The sequence below is a fragment of the Microtus oregoni genome, unplaced genomic scaffold (genome assembly GCF_018167655.1).
Source record: "Microtus oregoni isolate MIOR12 unplaced genomic scaffold, Mior012 000010F_ref0000083, whole genome shotgun sequence".
Taxonomy (NCBI): Eukaryota; Metazoa; Chordata; class Mammalia; order Rodentia; family Cricetidae; genus Microtus; species Microtus oregoni.
In genome coordinates, this window is record NW_024543069.1 from 24,173,560 (window position 1) to 24,193,906 (window position 20,347).

Below are 20,347 nucleotides of genomic sequence, written 5' to 3' on the forward strand. Positions count from 1 at the left end.
TGTCCTGTTGACATTGACATTACAGAAACAATAATCTAATTATATATATATATATATATATATATATATATATATATATATATATTCCTCAAAATGGCCTGAAGGGATCAGGGAAAAATTAAGTTTAGCTTTTCTTGTTAAACATTAGGCTTGAAACAAGCAAAAAAAAAAAACTTAATTAGCATTTACTGCAAGAAGAAAGTGATTACTGGCAGAGAGACAAAGCTGGGAAGGGTGAGCAAGTCATTGTAAACTGCTATTGGAGCTCATGCAGGTAGCTGGAATTTTGGATAGCAAAGATGAGAAAGCAGAACAGGAGTTTGCGAAAGAAAAAACAGGGATGTTTGCATATCTATTATTCTGTGAAGAAAGCAAAGAGATTGGAAGGTAAAATTGTGGCCACTGATACTGCCTAATGCATTAAATGCATTTTGAGCTAAGCATAAAGTATATTTTGAGCCAAGAAAGCAAATCCATGGTGAGGCAGAAATGATTACTAGCCACATTTGAGATGGAGAACAACAGTGGGCCTCTGAGCATGATTCTTTCTAGTATTTTTCTATTAACCTGTAATAATAATAATAACTTAGTTAAATCCAAATGTGAATTCCTAGGATATATGTTTTTGGTGTTTCAGCCATGCCAAACAAGGGTCACAGGTTCCAAATCTTGGTGTGATTAGCGACTACCATGCAGGACATTGCAGACACAGCACATGCCAATCACTTACGCCCAGCAGCGTTGGAAAGCAAGGCTCCTGATGGCACACTGTTCGTGCTTTTCAGATCACCACAGGCAAGGCTGGCGCTGGAGCACGGGAGCACCTGCCAGTGTGCTCCAGTTTATCCTAAACTTTCTTCCTTTCCTTTCTTGACTGTGTGCCAATTTCATCTCTATCCAAGCTTAACCACTACAGAAACAAACACAGAGGATTATAGGACATGGTCATTTCAATGTATCCTTACTATGCAGAAAGCTGACTTCAGCTATTCTTCACTCATTGGGCTCTTCGAGAGACTATGTGATAACATGAATCCTTCACTGAGCTCCTGTCTCACCTCTGTGCTGAGTATAAGGTGCACACATTCACAGCAGATATGCTGGGATTCCAGGGAAGCACATGCAGCCTGTCCCCGCCCCCATTACTTCAACTTTACAGCATTTGCTTGGCTTTTGGAAATGGGCACCCAGACGGCAGGGTCACTTACTTGAGCCCTCTCCAATAAGTAACAACAAAAACAGAAGCTAGACAGGAAGAAGGAAGTACCGATTGCTTGCATCGCCTTTCTTAGGAGAGTTTGCACTTTTCACATAAGAGGGGGAACACCTCAGCTTCATGATGACACCGGGGAGGGAATCATCAGAGGCAGAGAAGGCTTCACTGTCCCTGCTGGTTGGATGCAGTGAGGTGCATAAAGAGGCCAGTTTCTGTTTGCATGTGCGCTCTCTGGAAGTGATGATCAGGCTGGTGCTGAGGCAGAAAGAAAGTCAGCAATATGAAGGTCTATGAGCTTTGGCGCATCATTTGCTGAGCCTTCTTCTTCAGTTACCATGAGCGACTCTCCTCGGCCACTCTCACAGCTTCTCGGCTGGTTGAAATGGTCACCACCAGAAGTCATTAGCGTTCATGTATATATCATGTGGCTAATGGCTAATCCAAAGAATGAGTGTGAAATTTAAGATGTTAGCGTTACATGCTTTATATCCAGTCTCTTGATGCTATTTTGAAGTATACGGAAGGGTAGTACCCTTTAAATTAAGGACCATCAGCCAATAAACCCAAGAAATAGAGAGTAGGCACAGTCAAAGAGTTGTCACGTAGCTGCCGAGGGAGACAGATGCCCCAGAAACTTAACAGTAGGCCACAGCCTCATAGTAATACACAGATTAATAGAAATGGTTGATTCAATATGTAAGAGCTAGCAAGGAATATGACTAAGCTATTGGCCAAATAGTGTTGTAATTAATGTAGCTTCTGTGTAATTATTCAGGTCTGGGCAGTTAAGAAACAAACAAGTAATTTCCACCTACAAAAATCAATACACTTTAAAAATCAATCCAAAGCAGTAAAGGAATTGAATAACAGATCACTGAGACTGTAAGTGTTTTAGTATAGACTATCCAAAATGGTAGCCGGTAACTCTATTGGTAATTGGCTATTAAACATTTGGAAATGCGCTTATTGAAATTTGAATAAATTTAAATTCAAGGAATTCATAGGGAAAATTTATATAAAATGCAAAGTTAATCTTTTAAATATTAATTACAGGTGAAAATGACATTTTTAATATATTGGGTTACCAAATGTCATTACAGTTAGTTTCACTTTTCTCTTTGCTTTTTTAAATATAGCAGCTAGAGAATCTTAAATGTCATATGCAGCCCACAAGATTCTATTGACAAAACCTATAAGCACCAGGATTAGCCTATCTGTAATGCCAAGGCACTTGAAAATGCTGACTCATGAAAAACCACCCCCAAACTGACCTGCAGTAAAGGCAAAAGGATCCTTTGGCCAACAAAAGCAGAAGCCTGCTTGAAACGGGAGTCAACATTGCAAATAACTCTGCCCCTGAGAGTTCCATAAAGAGCTAGCCAGCCCCCAAAGCTGCAATATCCAAAAGAAATAAGACACAGATCTTGAAATCCCTGCCTTGGCTTTCGAACTGGCAGTGTGAGGGTCAGGACTGACTCCCACCGCACAGAAACCTTCACTGATGTTTTTTCTCTTGATCGAGGATGGTAATGGAAAACAGCAAGCTAGAGGTCCCAGGGAGAAATTCCCCAGCAAGACATACAAAGGCCCAGAGGGTTAGCAAGATAATTTAATAACCACATCAAGAGTTTTCAGACTGGCTTTTAAATCTCCAGCTGTCGAACAATAAGGGAAAATAGCAATCAACCCATGGTGTGAGAAACAGCAGAAACAGCTTTTCCCAAGTGGCAATTCGAGTCACCAAGGAGCTAGGCAATGAAGCCATGGACTAGGCTTGCTAAGGGAGCATCCCAGCTATCCCTCCCTCACTTCCTCTCTTCCCTATCGAAGAGACTGAGTCTATTCGTATAGACAGGAAGCAAAGTCACTATCTGTCATCCTGCCTCCTTTCAAACCTCTCCAAGTTCAGAGATATCCATTAGTTCCTTGATGCCAAGTCTGATCTATGTGATCCATTACACATACCAGTTGGTTTAAACTTTCTTGTCCTTCATGGCTACCACACTATGAAGGATGCCAGGCCAGGGTAAGAAGGTCACAGCCAGAGACATACTCCAGAACAGTCACAGCAAACTCTTCTCTGTCAACATATCAACCAAGAGCAAAAACCGGGCCAAAAGCAAACAAACACCAAGAGGTTTTATTGGTGAAAGTCATGTTCTGTTAACTAGCATGATAATTGCAAAGCCAGGATCTCATTAGGTGGCATTGACGATATGCAAAATATACGCACGAAGAAAATGCTAGACATTCTGTACCATTGTCTGCAGGTGTAAAGATCCAGCAAGGCTTGCGCCCTATACTTCTTGGAGAAACGGTGTTTGTGCTTGATCCCCAGAGCTGGATCTGGGCCCAGCCATGGGTTTGGGATGATTTCTGGTTTTCATTGCCAAGTAGAAGACTTGGACTCCTGCCTGGCGAATGCTGCTGCTTTTGCCTCAACTGAACTTCTCACAAGGTGAGGTTGCCATACCTACAAGTACAGAGAGCCGAAACCGTTACCTAACTAGATGGACAGACGGCAAGTTCTGTTCTGTGCTTGCAGGGGTCCAGGCTGCTCTTAAACAAGCATGTGATGGAATTGTTTGAAATGTGAAGGTTTTAGGACCTGGTGACCAGCTGATAAAGTGGCCTTCTCCGAACTCCTTTCAATGTCCTGCAGTGGGTCAGTCTCCAGCGCTGCACATGACCAGGGTGCCTTAGGCCAGGGAGCCACAGCTCCAGCCTCCATTCGGATGCAACAGAGCTTCCTTCATCCCCTGGGTGGATAAAATCCTTTCAACTTCAAGGAGTCTGTGACATTCCCGCTGCCTTCTTCACCGCGTCAATCAATTCTGATTCACATTTTAGGTGTCAGCCAACAGCCCCAGCTCTTAAACCACCTCACTGCACCTCTGACTCCCCGAGTTTCTGAAACCCCTACTGTCCAGGGCATGCTCCATGCAAATCCACAGTTAAGACAGTTAGAACATCTAGGGGTGGAAGTCCAGCATGAGTTTTGGTTGCTTTTTGTTTGTTGGTTTGTTTTTTAATGATTTCCTAGGGGCCAACAAGATGACTCAGTGGGTGACGATGATTGCAAACAAGCCTGATCCTTTGAGATGGATTCCTGAAAGCACATGGTGGAAAGAACCAACTCCGGTAAGTGGTCTCTGATTTCTACACATATGTGTGGCACAGGGCACATATGTGTGCGAGTCACACACACACACACACGAATGAATGAATAAACAAATGTAAAAATTTTTAAAGATTTCCTAATTGTACAGTTTCCATTGTGCAACAAATTCTGGGAGCCACCAACTTCATTGCCATTTTTTTTGCAGCAAAGACGGCACAAACAAATTTAGGTTTCTCTGTGCCCACAGAAGTCAGAGGAGGGCATCAATCATATCCTCTGAAACCAAGGATGGTGGTGAGCTGCCAAGTAGGTGCTGCGCAATGAACTCTGGTCCTCCACAAGTGCAGTCAGTACTCTTAGGCATCTCTCCACCCCCCTTCCCGGGGCAACCCCCACGCACCCCTTAGACTTCACCTCACTCTCAGTACATCTGCCTGAACGTTGTGCTTCTTGCCTAAGTCAGTGGCCTTTTGCTTCCCCGAGTCAGCAAAGCAGAATCACCTCCAGCATATAAAGAAACAGCTCCTGCTCTGAGCTGCCTGTCATCTTTGTTTGATTTCTAGCAAGCATTTGAGGGGGTGTTTAAATGATCAGCCTGCTCTTGGAAGTATTTACTCTCTTCCCAGCCTGCCTTGCCACCCAAATCCCTGGCTGCGCAAACATTTTCGGGTCTCTCCGTCCTATCAGCTGGGCCTGCGCCTGGCATGAGCAGGAGAAGGCAAGGATGGTAGGCATACCTGCCAAAGCTGAGGCAGTCACACCAACCAACAGACAGAAGGAAGCTCCCGGGCACATCCGTCTTCCCACCACAAACAGGTGCAGCAAATTAAGGTAATGGTCCCAGGCCACAACAGAGAAACAGGAGGAATAAATTCCAAAGAGCTCCAGGGTGAAAGGAGTCGTGTGATAAAGGTGCTAATGAAGGGCATTAGATTAGTCTTAGCTGCTGGAGGGCAGCGACAGCCCTTTTCCCTAGAAATCTGACTTAATGGCTGGGCTCACACTATTAAAGCAAAGGAAGGAATTTGTCTGGTTTTCGCCAATGGGCGACATTAAAGTAGCCCCGTGGGTGTGACTGACGTGGATTTATGACTCGGTGTGGTAACCGAGTGAATGGAAGCTACAATTAGCGATTCACGCTGCATTTTCTCGCCTCCATCCAGCTCAGCCTTGTGCCTTCCAAAGCAAGACCGACAGTCTTTCCCAGCCAGGGCTTGACACTGTCTGGCTGTGGCCTTTTCTTTTCAGTCGGGAAGGCACTGTCTGGGGGAAGACTTGTGCCCCAGCAGAATGGAGATGTGGGGTTTTGTGCACAGGGAAAACTTCTCAAGAGTTGCTGTTTTTCAAATGAAGTTTCACATTCTAACTTTCAGAACTGTTACGATCCTCCTTTGCAGTTTAGCAAAGTCAACAGGTCCCTTTGGGTCATCTCTGTTTAACAGCCGGCTACATTTCTTAATTTTACCAAACTCCTCAACCATTTTAAACTGCATCAACATTTACTGTTTCATTTCCCAATCTCCTCAGTTGCTTCAATTCAAACAAACCCCATTATAAAAATAAATAATTCTTAAAAAAATACAACAAATTCAAGTTTAAAAACAGTCAATCTTAGGTTCTCAAATGCTCCCATGTTGTTTACAAATTTATTAAGATTTCAACTTCCAATGCAGTGTGCATAAGATCTAAGTACATTATATACACATATAAAAATGTCCTGATGAGACTCATTATTTTGTATGACTAATGAAAACCTTTCAAAATTTTTATTTAAATTAAAAAATGTTTTTATTGAAGAGGCTGCTGGGATCTAGCTCTGTCACTGCTAAAGGGCAGATGTTTGAGAGAGAGGTCAGTCCCCACATGAAAATAAACAAAAGTATCCTTTTTTAATGTAACTGAAAATTTCATGCCTGAATGAGTCACAACATTTAATCACAACACTCAGCGAAGACACTCAAAACTTCAGATGTCATGGGGATTTATATAAAAGTATTTGATCAACTAGAATAGTTTTCTGACGTATTTATACTTTAATCCAATAGAAGTGAATCAATCATGTAAGTATTTGTGGTCATGCAGACAAGGGACTGAGGTCATCGTCTGCTGGAGAGGCTGGACACCACCTGGAGATCTTAGCACACAGGGAAATTCAGAGATGAGAAGTGACTCTCGCTGGTACCCTTCCCCGAGCCACTGGATCAACACAGCTCGCAGGGCTTCCACACAGCATGGTGGCTGCCTGACTAACTTGCTTCTACTAACAGAATTTTGCAGTCCACATGAGGCTCTTAGCTGTTTCCCTTCAGTGTGTCAACTGCATGCATTTGCATCCATTTGTGGTGCACACACAGAACCACTGGATCTCACAGGCTCCTCTCTCCCCTTTCCTCTGGTGTCTACTGACCAAGCAGTGGAGGATTTTCCTAATCCCTCAGTGTTGCTGTAGCTCCTCTGCCTGAGAACAATTCCTGGAGACTAAGGCTTCCCAACCTTAGTTAGTGTCACTCCACTAACCCCTTCTTCCGGCCACATCCCCGCGTGAAGCTCGCGCTGGTGCTGGCTGAGGCATTTACCAACAGCAAGCAGCTTTCCATTTTGCAGATTTTTCGCTGCAAATATCTTCACTAACTTGTCTTGACCTCCAGGTCAAGTGCCAAACAAACCAAAGGCCACAGAGCTGAGAAAATGGAAACCGGAAGAATTAGACCATGTCATCAAAACTCGGTATTTGCTAAAGAAAATGACGTTGGAAGGTGTCCACCTTCCACTGGGGAAAGAATCCAGGACACAAACAGGAGGCAGCGGTGATGTGCTCGGAAAGCAGGCTCTTCCGCATCAGAAAGGTTTGCATAAAAGCTGCTGCGCTGTACCACCCACCAAGGAACTGCAGACAGAGCCTGCAAGCACATCCGTCTATTTTGGCCCATGACAATCGAATGCACGCACGCTGATCAAGTTTTTCTTTAAGCACTTATTATGAAGTTGATTTACCTACTTGACAATTAATGACTGTTTAATTAAAGAAGCAAGTGCTAACATCAGATAAACAGCACATTCCCTTGGGAAGAAACAGGGACCCTTCCTTTTCCGAGAGCCCCTGGTGGTCAGGACCTGTCGGGGACACACAGCGCTGTGCTCTGCTGCCCCGCCCCACCACTCCACAGCAGCAACAGCGACTACTTGCCAGTCTTAATTAAAGGAGTAAACACACATCCATAAAAGCACCACAAACATTTGAATAAAGGATTCAATTATGTTAAGACACAGCCATGCTTTAGATGAGCCAAGTAACAGCCTGAGTACATAAATTACAGTTGCTATTTTGTTTGTGACAGTATCTTGGTGGTCTAACTTATTAGGCTTTAGCTCAGTGTGTTAAAGCAGGCAGAGCAGTAACCAAACTGTGTGGCTGGAAGGCAGGGAATTATTGTAAAGTAATGAAGATATTCTTTCACGTTCAAATAAAAATATAAAAAACCAGTGTCACAAAGTTCCTGGTATAATCACTTTAATTAAGCACAATTCATTTGATCCTTACCCAGGCCTTCTAAGATTACTGCATGCGCACAGCCAATTATAAATATCAAGAGAAATCCCCATTCTCATTACAAGAAACTAAAACAACTAATAATTCATGTCCTCACGATCTGGATCCATTCAATCTTGGGTATGGTACATGCCTCTGTTTTCACCAAACACACAATACGCATCTTTTTCTTTGCTCAGGAAAATGGGGAGAGGGAAGCTGGAGAGATGGCTCCGTGGTTAAGTGCACTTTATGCTCTTGCAGAGGACCAGGTTCAGTTCCCAGCACCTGGTTGTGATCTGCCATGTGGGTGCTGAGAACCAAACCTGGGTCTTCTATAAAAGCAAAAAAGTGCTTTTAACCACAGCTCTCCAAGCCAAGAGAATGTCTTGTAAGGAGACATCACACCATGGAAGGAGAAGCCTGCTATTCATTGCACATGGTGGGAACGTGGCTGCCTTAGAGGCCAAGTTGAAATGTACTAAGATATGATGAAGGTCTGGCATCCCTAGGGACATAGGCACCTCCTTGGGCCAAGCTAGATTTCTGACTCCAAGGGTACAGTCTAACAGCTCGCTCTGAGTGGTAACTCTTTATTTTCTACAGTAATTATTCTATTATTTAGATCAAACTTACTGGGAAGTCTTCAAGTAACAGGAAAACAATATTTAAAATTGCTACTTGATTATTAGAAAAGAGATAATATGGGGAACAAAGGGAGAGAGAAATTAATTCAAAAGAATTTGTTCTATAATAGGCCCCATCCAGTTTCAGCCTCTTTCAGAAAAAAGAATAATTCAGTAACATTTATAGATATTGGTCCATGTTCTAGGGGCCTTATTTTTGTTCTGGACACAATAATTCTGTGCTACATCTTGCTTAACATGAAATGTCAGAGAAATATTTAAAAAGAAAGTTTTAATTTTAGCTAAAATTTCTTAAAAGAGTAGCTAGCCCCTAGAAGACACTGCTGAGGCATTTATGTGGTAGAATTTTCTATCTGAATTATACATCACATTCTGGATAACAAGGACATCATCTGAAGAGGGGGAAAAGGCGTTCTAACTGCGATTTAAGGAGGGGGGGGGTGAGAGAGCCAAGAACAAAAACTCTTTCACAACAGCTCAAAAATCCAGAGACCAAATTTATTCATTCATTTGGCTTTCAGTAGGCAACTGCTTTGTCCTTGCCGTATTATGCAAGCCCACTTTAAAAAAGAGCCGAACACAGAGGACTGAAAATTCTATTCCCATTGCCATGGTGAAAACAGGGCAGCTAAGACAGCAAGCCCCTCCGCCCACTCCCCACACGAGTCGGGTGGTCTCCCGTATTCTTTTGTAACCCCACCACTGAGCTTGAAAACAATATTAGAAACTAGATATGAGCCCTCTGTCTAGGATCTAAAAAGATGCTTCAGATACCAATTCAGGAGCTAGAAAGAAAAGCAGATCATGAGAGTAGAGATCTTAAGGCATGTGTGCGTGTGTGTGTGTGTGTGTGTGTGTGTGTGTGTGTGTGTTTGAACACATGCTTTTGACATGAAAGCAGAGGGGGGCATATTGGGAGGGGGGAACAGGCCAGAGGGGGATGAAAGGGGCATGGGAGAGGGCAGCGAGTGAGGGAAGTCAGATCAGAGTAAAGGATAATGACTCATAGGCATAAAAATGTCATGGTGCAACCCAACATTTTGTAAGATAACTTCAAAAAGGAGAACCTTTTAAAATCCAAGTATTATGTCACGGAAATAGCTCCTCTTTCTCTCCACCCAACAGATGAGGATATAAAACTATCAAAACATCATGGAGACAGATAGAAAATTTCCAGGACCACAACCCGCACCAAACATGTTAGTAAGACTTGCACTAACTATTCCCACATCTTGGGAAGGGTTGCCTCCTTCCAGAAGAATCTAAACAGAAAATTTTAATACAAAACCACCCAAAGGAAACCCCAAAAAGATGCTCAGTCTTCCATAGCTACGAGAGGAATTCCTCAAGCAAAGTCAATGGAAATGCTACCATTTCCCCACTTCCTTTCCTAAGGGCTGTTAAGATCAGGGGATCATTGCCACGTATCTATCTTTACAGCCGGAAAGACAATGACATACGTTACAACTTCTGATGGCTGAGCTCAGTGGCTTGCTCACCAATCAGCATTCTATACTATGAGGAATTACGTGTTAGGTCACTATAGTGAGTGAGCACGTGGATCAAGAGATATTTGAATGGAGGGTTGAATTTACTGCCTATAATATGGCGGCAGGATACATACATGTGGCTAGTCTGATTATAACCTGGGAGTGGTTTTCCTAACTAAAACACACTGCAACTGCAGCTAGGCAGAATTCCATTAGAAAGCCATATCCCAAATGGCTATTGCAGACTGACTGCAGTTATTTTTATCTCTGTTGCCCTGGAAATTTTTGTAAGTGGAGAAATGGAATAAGGATGAGGTCTTGCAAGATAATTTTTTAATGCTCAAGATATTTGCATGAACTAGAACCTAAAGATGTTCCTTGTTCTTCCGCAATACATACAAGGTATTAAGGGGAACCCAGTGAGCTATGGAGGGTCCACCCTTGTAAACAATTCCTGAGACTGATTCTAAAGTAGTGATGCGTTCAGACATGATTCAAGGGACTCCAGGCGCCAGAATGCATCTCTAGGGTTTAGTGACATCCCGAGACTGCTGTGGGTCTCAGAATGATGTCTGTCTCCAGATGTCAGGAAGGGGACCACGACCACTGAGGCTGTGAGCTAGTTAATGATCTGAGGGCACTTCTGTGCTCCAGCAGCCCTCCCTTTTCTCAAAAAAGGGCAGACACAAAAGTCAATTTCATCTTAAAGATGCATGCCGGAAATTAGCTTATCAGCTGTTCCTCAGTCTGATGTGGGGAGTAACTGAAATTTGGTTCAGTGATACAAGAGAGACGGCCATTCACATGGCAACAGGTGCATTGATCTCCTGAGCCACCTCACTTGCTCCTTCTAGGTGTTGTGTATTGTTTTGGATTGGTGCCTATTCCTGAGTCTGTTACATTATTGGCTTCCTTTTACCTTTTTGGGAATCCCAATGACACCACAAAGGTGACCAAAAGTAGGGATTGTTGAGCATTTCCCTTGTGTGTCAGACCTGTCCTCAGAACTTTATACCTCAATCCATTTTACCTTTATAACAACAGTGCAGCGGGTGTCCCATTGTCCCCACTTAAAGAGATAAGGGGACCTAAGAACAAAGGCTAAACTTTTAGCCAAAGTAGACAAACTATAAGAAGTAACACAGAGCCTGAACCCAGGCCACCTAGCACCTGTACACACTATTGCAACTGTGTCATTATGTTGCCCACCTGTCACCAAAGAGTGAGCAATGAACAGACTTGAGCTTACCCCCAGGAAGTTTACAAAATCACATGCCAGTCAAAGTGATACTGTATACACCACTAAGCGAAACAACACTAAGGCCTTTGAAAAAAGAAAGAAACACTAACTAACAAAAGATGTGAAATAACTTATGCAGAAACAGCTTTTGTTAATCATTGTAATTCAATTGAGCATTTCTTTATTGAGCACAATTTCATGCCAAGTCTTCAGAAACTCCGCATGCAAATAGTAACTGTAAAATGTAACCACGGCGCCACACACGCAGGGAAAGATGTTGGCTTTAAAGCGGGGAAATAAATTTGAGTATTCATAAACTATGTTTCTATTTAAACTTCAAACAGGAGCTGGATTTTTTCCGAAGCGAGTATATTTCAAGCAAGTTCTTCTGCTGTCGCTTTGGCTAGTAAGTGAGCATGCATTTGCGTTTGTACCAGTGATTTTAGTCTGGCACGAACACCACCCTGAGCATCCATAAGGGCAGGGCTCAGCATGTTCTTAAGTCAGATGCACGTGTGACCTTTACACAGATTAAAAAACAAATTGTGCCCAGTGCCCAGCAGTCATCCTTCGGCTCCCTTTGAATCAAGACCCCTTCCCCAGGGTGACTCCTCTGCCACCTGTCCATCTTTGTTCTTACACAAGCGGAGAAGAAATCACCCACTTTATCAGTGCCAAATGTGGTTATTATTGGTTTGTTTTCATTTTCTTTTGTAAGAATATGCCAGGGTCTATCAGATGTTAGCCGCAGTTCAGTGGGAGTTTGACACAGAAACTGATCTTGTCATTTTCCTCAAAGCTGAGCTACATCTGAAGGTCTTCATGGTAAATTTTGGTTGGAAGGTGGACTACCTAGGCTTTCCTGCATATGGCTACATGAGTCTTCCAGGAATCTCCTTAGGGTCACTTATTCTCCCTATTTCTGGCTCATACTAACAAATTTTAGCTATAATGCTTCAGGTTTCTATTGCTGTGGGCTCAGTTTTGACCACTTGTGTTAAAACGCGCTATGAACACCTGGCATATGAAACTTTGGCAGAAAAGATAATCTGGCCAATTATCTATTTTATCCATGCCTAGCCACGTAAATGCATAGTAGTGATTAAAGTCTCCGTACCTATTGGCATTTAAACCCTTGAGAGTACTAGGAAGATGGAAGGAAATTAAACAGAGAAAATTAGCATGTTCACTCATTTAAAAACATAAATAATTCACTAGAACCAGGCCAAATCAATGTCTTTGTGAAGCTACGGGGCCCTGGGTCAAATCCACGGGCCAAGATGGTCCTTTTCCTTGAGAACACAATTCAAAGTATCCCTTCGATGCCGGTGGCTCCTTTCCTAAGCTGAATGTCGAATGTAGCAGATGGCCTGTGCATTTGGTGGAGACCACATTCCTCAGTCCCAGCGGCAGGCCAACTTGGCTTGCTTTTGCTTGTGCTGGGCTTTTATGTATTTATTTATTTTTTGTAATAGTAACCCATGATGAAAACATCTGGGAAAATACCATGACTGAGCTGTGGGATCAAAGACCAAAGTGAAACGGCCAATTTTGAATTTTTGGAGACTGCTACAGACTAAAGAATGCAGATGGGCATACATCCCGTCAGGCTTAGGAATACTTGTCTATCACTCTACAGCTTCAGCAGATAGCAGAAGGAAAAACAGATCAGCAGCACTGAGGAGAAGTCAAGTTAATGTATGCACAAATATGTACATATCTGGACCCTTAAATGTGTTTTCAACATGTCAACAGTGTGAGCCTCTCAGGCAAAGGACGATTTGCCCATCAGAGTCCCCCCCCCCCACCCTGCGTCATATTCATGGAGGCAGAAGGGATTCAGATGGAAGGAGACCAAGCACAGTGTTTGCGGGGAGCAAACAAAGGCAGAGGACTGGGCACCCAGAAGCTGCAGCGAGAGCGGTAAGTCAGGTACGAACTGAACCTTGGCAAGGGGAGCCACAGAGAAGGTTCTCTGACGTGGACAAAGGTCACACCCTTGAGGAACACCCAGGGGAGCTGGGCATATTCTTTATGTTCATCCATGTAGCCCAGGATCTAGAACAACATGCGGAACAGTGTCAGAGACTGGCACCGGATGGTTGGAGAAAACTATATAACAGTAAGGGCCTCAGTCTCCCGCCTTCTGGAGGGCTGCAATGAGACTTACAACTTGCATTTAAAAGGATAGGGGATCAAAGGTCCCCCTCTTTTCCCATGTAGACTCTTGAATATTTGGGCAATAAAAATCACATGTTTGCCGCTGGAGAGAAACAGAATCGGATTTACCTACTTGATGCACGAATGCATTATTTAGTTCTAAGGGAGAAGACAAAGGACTGGCTTTGTTTTACAGTTTATGTGAACATAAATCAAACACAGGGAAGTGGTAAAGCCACTGCGCAGCTTTTTAAAGTTTTGCAGCTCTGCTCTAAGAGGTGGAAGAAATAATTTATACATGTCTGGTAACTCAGACACTTCTCCAAGAGCAGCTTGCTAGCCCTGGTGCTTACTTTCATCTTCTTGACTGCCCGGGACAGCCACATGGATTTGTCACGGGCATTCAATGGTGGTGTCATACATGGTCATACAAGGTGGCTTTCTCCAACATGAATGCAGCTTTGTTTTAAAGTACTGCCACATGAAGGCTGTGACGAGTTTAGAAATTCCCAATGATGGAGAGAGATGTCGAACTCCGGGAAGAAGAAAAGGTAGATGAAACCATGACGCTTTTATTACATGTCTCATGGAAGACCCTTCTCGCCAGTTGGCCGTCCATGCTGCTACACGCTCAGCTTGAGACGGTCACCACATCCTGGCTAATCTGGCTTTTGGCCCCAGGTGCTGTTGGCAGACATGGTACAAAATCCTTGAGAAGCCTTTAGTGCCTGACCCATGAGTTATGGATTGACCAGGCCAAATGCCGTCATAGCAGTTCTTAATAGAATATGAGGCTACGACGGCTCAAACAAACCCACCAGACACCTCCATTCCTCAAAGCTGGAAGTGGTAGCCAAGGTGGGAGTTTTTCTTTTTGAAGATGCATTTTTGCATTTTCCTCTAGGGTGTCACCCACAGCCCCTAACTCTCCGCCCTATCAAAAGGGCAAAAAGAAGGAAAAGAAGGCACATCCGATCACTGTCCGCCTTCTGCAAGATTCTCCCTCATTCTGAAGAAGTTCATTGGCTGAACAAACCATTCACCCAGACCTCATCTGTAGTCCTCCATCCCTGCCCTTACCCCTCCTTTCTTTTTAACCTTTCAGTATAGAATTCAATCTTTGTGATATTCAGCGCATTAAGGAACCCTCACAGAGCTAGGCCGGGCCCCTGGCAGGACTGACTTTGTGGGCTGCATTCCCATTCAGTGAGGTGGCAACAGGGAGATCCTCCAACACAGGCCCCGTGTCTACCTGTGAGTCACACCACAGACACGCCCAAGAAATGAAGAGAAGAGCAAAGAGGCACGGGGCTAGGGGTCCCCAAGTCGCCGTCAATCAAGATCTGGGGCATTCTGAGGAGAAAGACAGTCGTCTGCAATGCCACAGCCTCTCTGTGAGCAGAGCTGTACCAAGAGAATGGACCAGAGGAAGGACATTTCACGGCATCTTACGAGATAGTCTTGGACTCAAACACTATGGACCCAGTCCCTCAGCCCCTCACCACACCCTGTCTCGCTCCTACCCTGTCCCGGAAGAATAAATGAGCAAACGGGTGAATGGCAGAATGAACGAGAGGATGAAAGAAACAAGTCCCTTTTTACTATAGCCAATCACACCTAGATCTTTTTAAGGGATCTGAAAAAATACAGCAATTATATTTAACTCTTTTCTTAAAAGTTCATTTACACACGGAAATCTACAGAGAGCACAGTAGATGCAGAGGTAAATAATTGGTTGGCTGGCAATATGCTCTGATATATACAAGAATATTTTAAGGAAAAGAGAACAGAACTTTTTATTTATTTTCTTAGGGGCCAGGGAACTAGTACCCGCAACGTAGCAGGTCATTTTTCCATTGAGAACCACCCTTGTGTTTTAGAAGAACTACATTCATTTTACGTTTTATGAGGAATCTATGTACAACCCACTCAGCAGCTGGGGCAGTAGACACCATTAAAGCCAAGGCAGAAGCCTTGTCAGTCAGATCGTGTGCTGCTAGGGCCTTCATCACGCCTCAGCTGAGAGACACCTGCGAGGCTCCTCATTAGGGCAGAAGCCTCACAGCTCCAAGCTGGGCTCTGCCCTCTACAGTTACAAAAGGAAAGGCTCGATTTAGAGACAGCAAACTCCATTCTGTCTTGGCTTTGTCATTTTTGTGTTAATGGCTGGAGAGATGGCTTAGCAGCTAAGAGCACTGGAGGCTCCTGCGGAGGACCCAGGTTTGGTTCCCAGCGCCCACATGGTTGCTCACAACCACCGGTAACTCAAAATAACAAAAGGCTTTATACTCCATGAGTATATGCATTCTGTGGCCAGGAAGAACTGTGTTAGTCTTCTGAAATTACTGAAATACTTCAAGTTCTACTATAACCTGCTATGCTTCTAATTATAGAAACTGTTCCTACTTCCTTCTAAATCATTCTTTAATTACATTTTTAATCATTGTAATTTCTGCACATGCTCATCCCCAACAAAAACATACGGTTCATAAAATATTTTCCTATTTTTTCCCCCGAAAAGGTCTTTTCCTAACGTAAATCTTAGGAAATTCAGGTTGGCACTTAACATTTTTTCTAGAAATACTTTAAAAGTTCATGTAAAAACACAGAGCGAGATACTTTTCAGGAATGTGACTGACGGCACAAGAAGACTTTGGAGAAGACAGCTTGGGAGCCCAGAGATCCAGAAGATCTGACTCACCAGCCCCATGTCCTTCCTGGTCCCCTGACTGTCATGTCTCATACAGGCTTTGTTAGGCAGCCTCCCTCACTGGACCCAGGATGTGAGATAATTGGCCTACGAGGGAAAGGTTGTTAAGATGGGACCCAAGGTCTCTGCTTCTCGCTGGAGGCAAGACCTATGATGGAGGGAACAGGGGAAGGAATGAAACTGCTCATCTCATAGCCTGGAGCAAGAAAGACTGGGGACTCACAGTCTCCTGTTAGGGAGAGCCCTAATTATGGGAAGACTTCTCATTAGGTCCCACGCTCTCCCAGTAACGTCAACCCTGTGAGCAAGGCAGCTACACACAGGCCTGTGGAGAGGATGGAGCCCCATGTACAGCAGATGTCCTTGAACTCTGGTCATCTGGGGGCCAACAGCTGCCCTTCTCCCACCGTGTATTTTCGACTGGAGCACACAGCAGCCATAGAAATCAAGCTTATTTTCCAGAGATTTTAGGATTCTATTTACCATGGGCTCCTCAAGATACCAACTATTACTTCGAACATCCAAGGAACCTATACTTCAGTTTGAACTCCTTAAGCAGGTTTGCTTAAGAAAGTGCCAACGCTTTGTGTCTTCCTTTTCCAAGTAGCCGTCCATATTGCCAGCATTATGAGGAGAGCATTAAGTGGGCATTTAAAATAACCATGGGCAGAATTGTGACCACTAGATACCAGCCCAGGGAAAGAAGAAGATGGAGTTAGATGAGGGGTTACTAAAAATAGCCCGATATGAGGAATTCCTTCTGGCTTCCTGTATCAGATAGGGTTAAGTACTGGCTGTAAGAGCCTAGGACCCATTTCGCCATCCCTACCAGGATATGTTAATTCCCAGCACCACAGGAATGGTTACTGTTGGAGGACATGGCAGTAATTTGACCAATGTAAATTGTATATGTATACTCAATTATCCTACCATATCCAATCCACACATAAATGTTATATCTCAATAAAAATTTTAAGCCAAAGGACTGTTAAAAGAAATTCCTCCTCATCTGCCAGAAACCACCACAGCAGCGGCAACAGCAAAATCACAAGTTATCACAGCTGAGTGTTTCCCGAGTTCCTCAGGATGGCCTTGAGGGTACCAAGGTTGAGGATCCCTGAGACACTCGGGCACAAAATCAATACCTCAAGACTTTAAGTAGGGAAAGAGCTTATTCTCAGGAAGCTCTCAAAAAAATGTTGCAGGAGCTTGAACAGATTACATTTCATTGCATGTGAGAGACCCTTGGGGTAGATGAGCAGCAGGGCGAGAAGGAGGATCTTCTGGGGAAGGCCTTGCAAACCACAAGCAAGACACAGACGGTTGCAGATTCTTCCGCCTCTGTTTGCCCCTCGTTCTTTCCATTTGTTTTCTTAGCCAGAAAATGCTTTGCCCTGGGGAGATGTCTCTTTCTTCCTACAGCGGGATCTCACAAGCAGTAATATCATATGACGTTTCTATTTTCCTCCCAACTAGGAAAGAGTTCTGTGATGCAATTGAAAAGGCTCTGGGTTTTGGCATTTCTGCTTGCCAAGGGGGCGCATTTTTATTCCTGGTGGTCACACTATCTTAAGAACTGTCTATCAGGTCAGACTGACAGACAGGCAAACAGAAAAAGTATGGACTCATAAGTATGTTTGCCCAATATTCTATTTGTCCCTGAAGGACAGGCTGTCAATCACAAAGATAAAAAAAACTAAAATTAAAGGCTTAGCTGCCTAAATTGCTCAGTTTGGGAAACCTTAGGCTGAAAACCACACTTCAAGGTACAACGGTATTCTTATATCATGATACTCACTTTGTTTAAATTCCTGTTATAAACAACGTTTCCTTGCAAATACTTTACAAAATTACAAATGATAATTTAACTTGGGGAGAAGATTACTAAATACTGAATCCCATACCTCAATACCACGGGCTCACGGTACCCTAACGGCACACAGCCTGCAGCGAACCAGCAGCGTCTAGCATTCTAACCATGCCTACATAATGAAATCATTTCAAAACCATTTTCAATATCATTTAGATTTCACTGACAGTGTGTTGTTGTATTTCTTTTTGTTTGAAGAAGTATAAAATCAGATGTTTCACTCTAAACACCATCATTTCCAAATGAAGAAGAGTCACAAGGCATGCTTTCCTGTAAACAGAACCCACGGTCCGACCCCACTGTAAACAACGAGGTCATTAATGGCAGCCTCCAGCTGTTAGCGTGTCCCCCAACCAGTGCCGCCCAACAAGGAGGCATTTCCAAAGAATAGGGAAAGGCGGAAATGGTCTCAGACTGACATAGACTGAAGGCTGACTGTACATTTCAACCCTCTCACACAACACATTTGAATGCCTGGAACCTGGCAAAACACACACATGGAAAAGCAACCAGATGCAGGGAAACACAGAGAGGAGCCTGGCAGACTTCCCGCTAGAATACTGCAGTAAAGCTAAGTCTCGGCTGAACACGAATGCCTGGTTTAGAGTTTTTGCTGTCACTTTATTAAGAGATTTTATATTAAACACTTACGCAGACTCTAGTTCCCCCTGCAGTAGCACATGCATTAAGATGAAAACAGAACCACAATTAGGAGAAAAGACACAATAAAGTGAAAACCTCTTCATGAATGTTTCAGTGAATACTTGAAAAATTAGATTTCCTCGTTAGAGTCAACATCACTAATGATGAGAGAGAAGAATGTTTTTCTTCTGTTTTGTTGTGTTTTTATAATGGTGTATACAGTACGCACATTGTGTGTGTGTGTGCGCTCGCACATGTGCACGAATGTGTGCTGTATGTACTTGTTAGTCTGCAGGCAAGTGCACACATACGTGTGTGTGTGTGTGTGTGTGTAGAGGCTGGGGGGGTCAAATCCAGTGTTTTTCCTTGACCTCTCTCTGCCTCTGTTTTCTCAGACAGGATCTTTTACCAACTGGCTGGCCAATGAGCTCCAGAGCCTGTCTCTGCTCCTTTCCACAGAACAGAGGTTGCAGACAGCTGCCATCACACAGGGCACATACGTGGGCACAGGGATCCAAACGCAGGTCCTCACGCTTACACAACAAACACCCTGCTGACTAAGACAGAGCCTGGCTCCTAGCTCTGACTCCTTTGCTACTATGTAGGCCCATTTAACTCAGACCGGTGGCAATCCGCCTGCCTCAGCATCCCGAGTGCTGCAATACAGGCATCTGCCACTGAGGCCAGGAAGAACAAAATGATAAGAAGGCATAAAATAAACGAAACGTGCACAAATGATAAACACCGAGGGTGGGAAATAAATCACAGTTATCAGCAAGCGACTTGGGTATCACATGGAGACTCCTAGCGCTGGTGATGAAATCCCATCACTTCACATGAATGTGGAGCACAAGGCTGGTGAGCAGGGCACACTGCCAAGCGGGCTAAAGAAAACTTATCCCCTGATTATGTGCCACTCTGTACTCACATAAATAGTCGCAAGATAACATCCAATTTAATATCATGGAGATTTTTACGAAGCTGACGTGTGTTGCTCCCATTTTTCAGGCTAATGAAAATAGCTGGGTATAATTTCAGAGATCGGGAACCCGTGTGACTATCATGTCTTAGAGGGCATTATAAATAAATTCCCAGAACACTTCTGAGAACTCAGAAGTAACAGAAGAGAATCTCTCAGCTGATTTGAATACTGGAACCCTGGCTTTACTCTTTGCGCTCCTAAGTCGCTGTAGAACAGATTTACTAGGGAGGAGCGGCACACAGCAAAACACACAGGTTTACAGCGTATAATCTTGTAACTTTAGGCAGATATACACACCCGTGAAAGCAATCAAGGCTGCAATCAAGACAGTGAGCATGTCCTGCCGCTTCTCCAAAGTTTTTTGTGCCTACCTGTAATCCATCTCCTTCCCCTGCCAGAATCCCTTACTCTGTGTCTGCACCTTTCTTCCTGCCTATCCCCCTCCCACCCCAGCCCAACTCACCTCTACCCCTGACCCATGCCTTTCCACCTCCCACCTCCCTCCCCGCCCACACCTCTCCCTCTTCCATGAACAAACACTGGTATGATTCCAGTCGTTACGCACTAGTTTGTATCCTGGAGTCAAGAGAGGAGAGAGTGCCAATGAAGCAATGCAGTCCATAATCCTGGCCCTCCATCACAGAGCAAGTAACCTTGGGAGTCCCCCAGCTTGCATATGTCAAGAGTTCATTCAGCCATAACATGGTAAAAGCCCAAGATATGGCTATGCCAGAACTGGC

The 20,347-nt window shown here is 43.9% G+C and overlaps 1 protein-coding gene across 1 annotated transcript in view; it reads right to left on the bottom strand.

The window, feature by feature from the left end:
• Positions 1-20,347, bottom strand: part of Lhfpl6 (LHFPL tetraspan subfamily member 6) — a 186,530-nt gene that overhangs the window by 42,175 nt on the left and 124,008 nt on the right. The window lies entirely within an intron of this gene.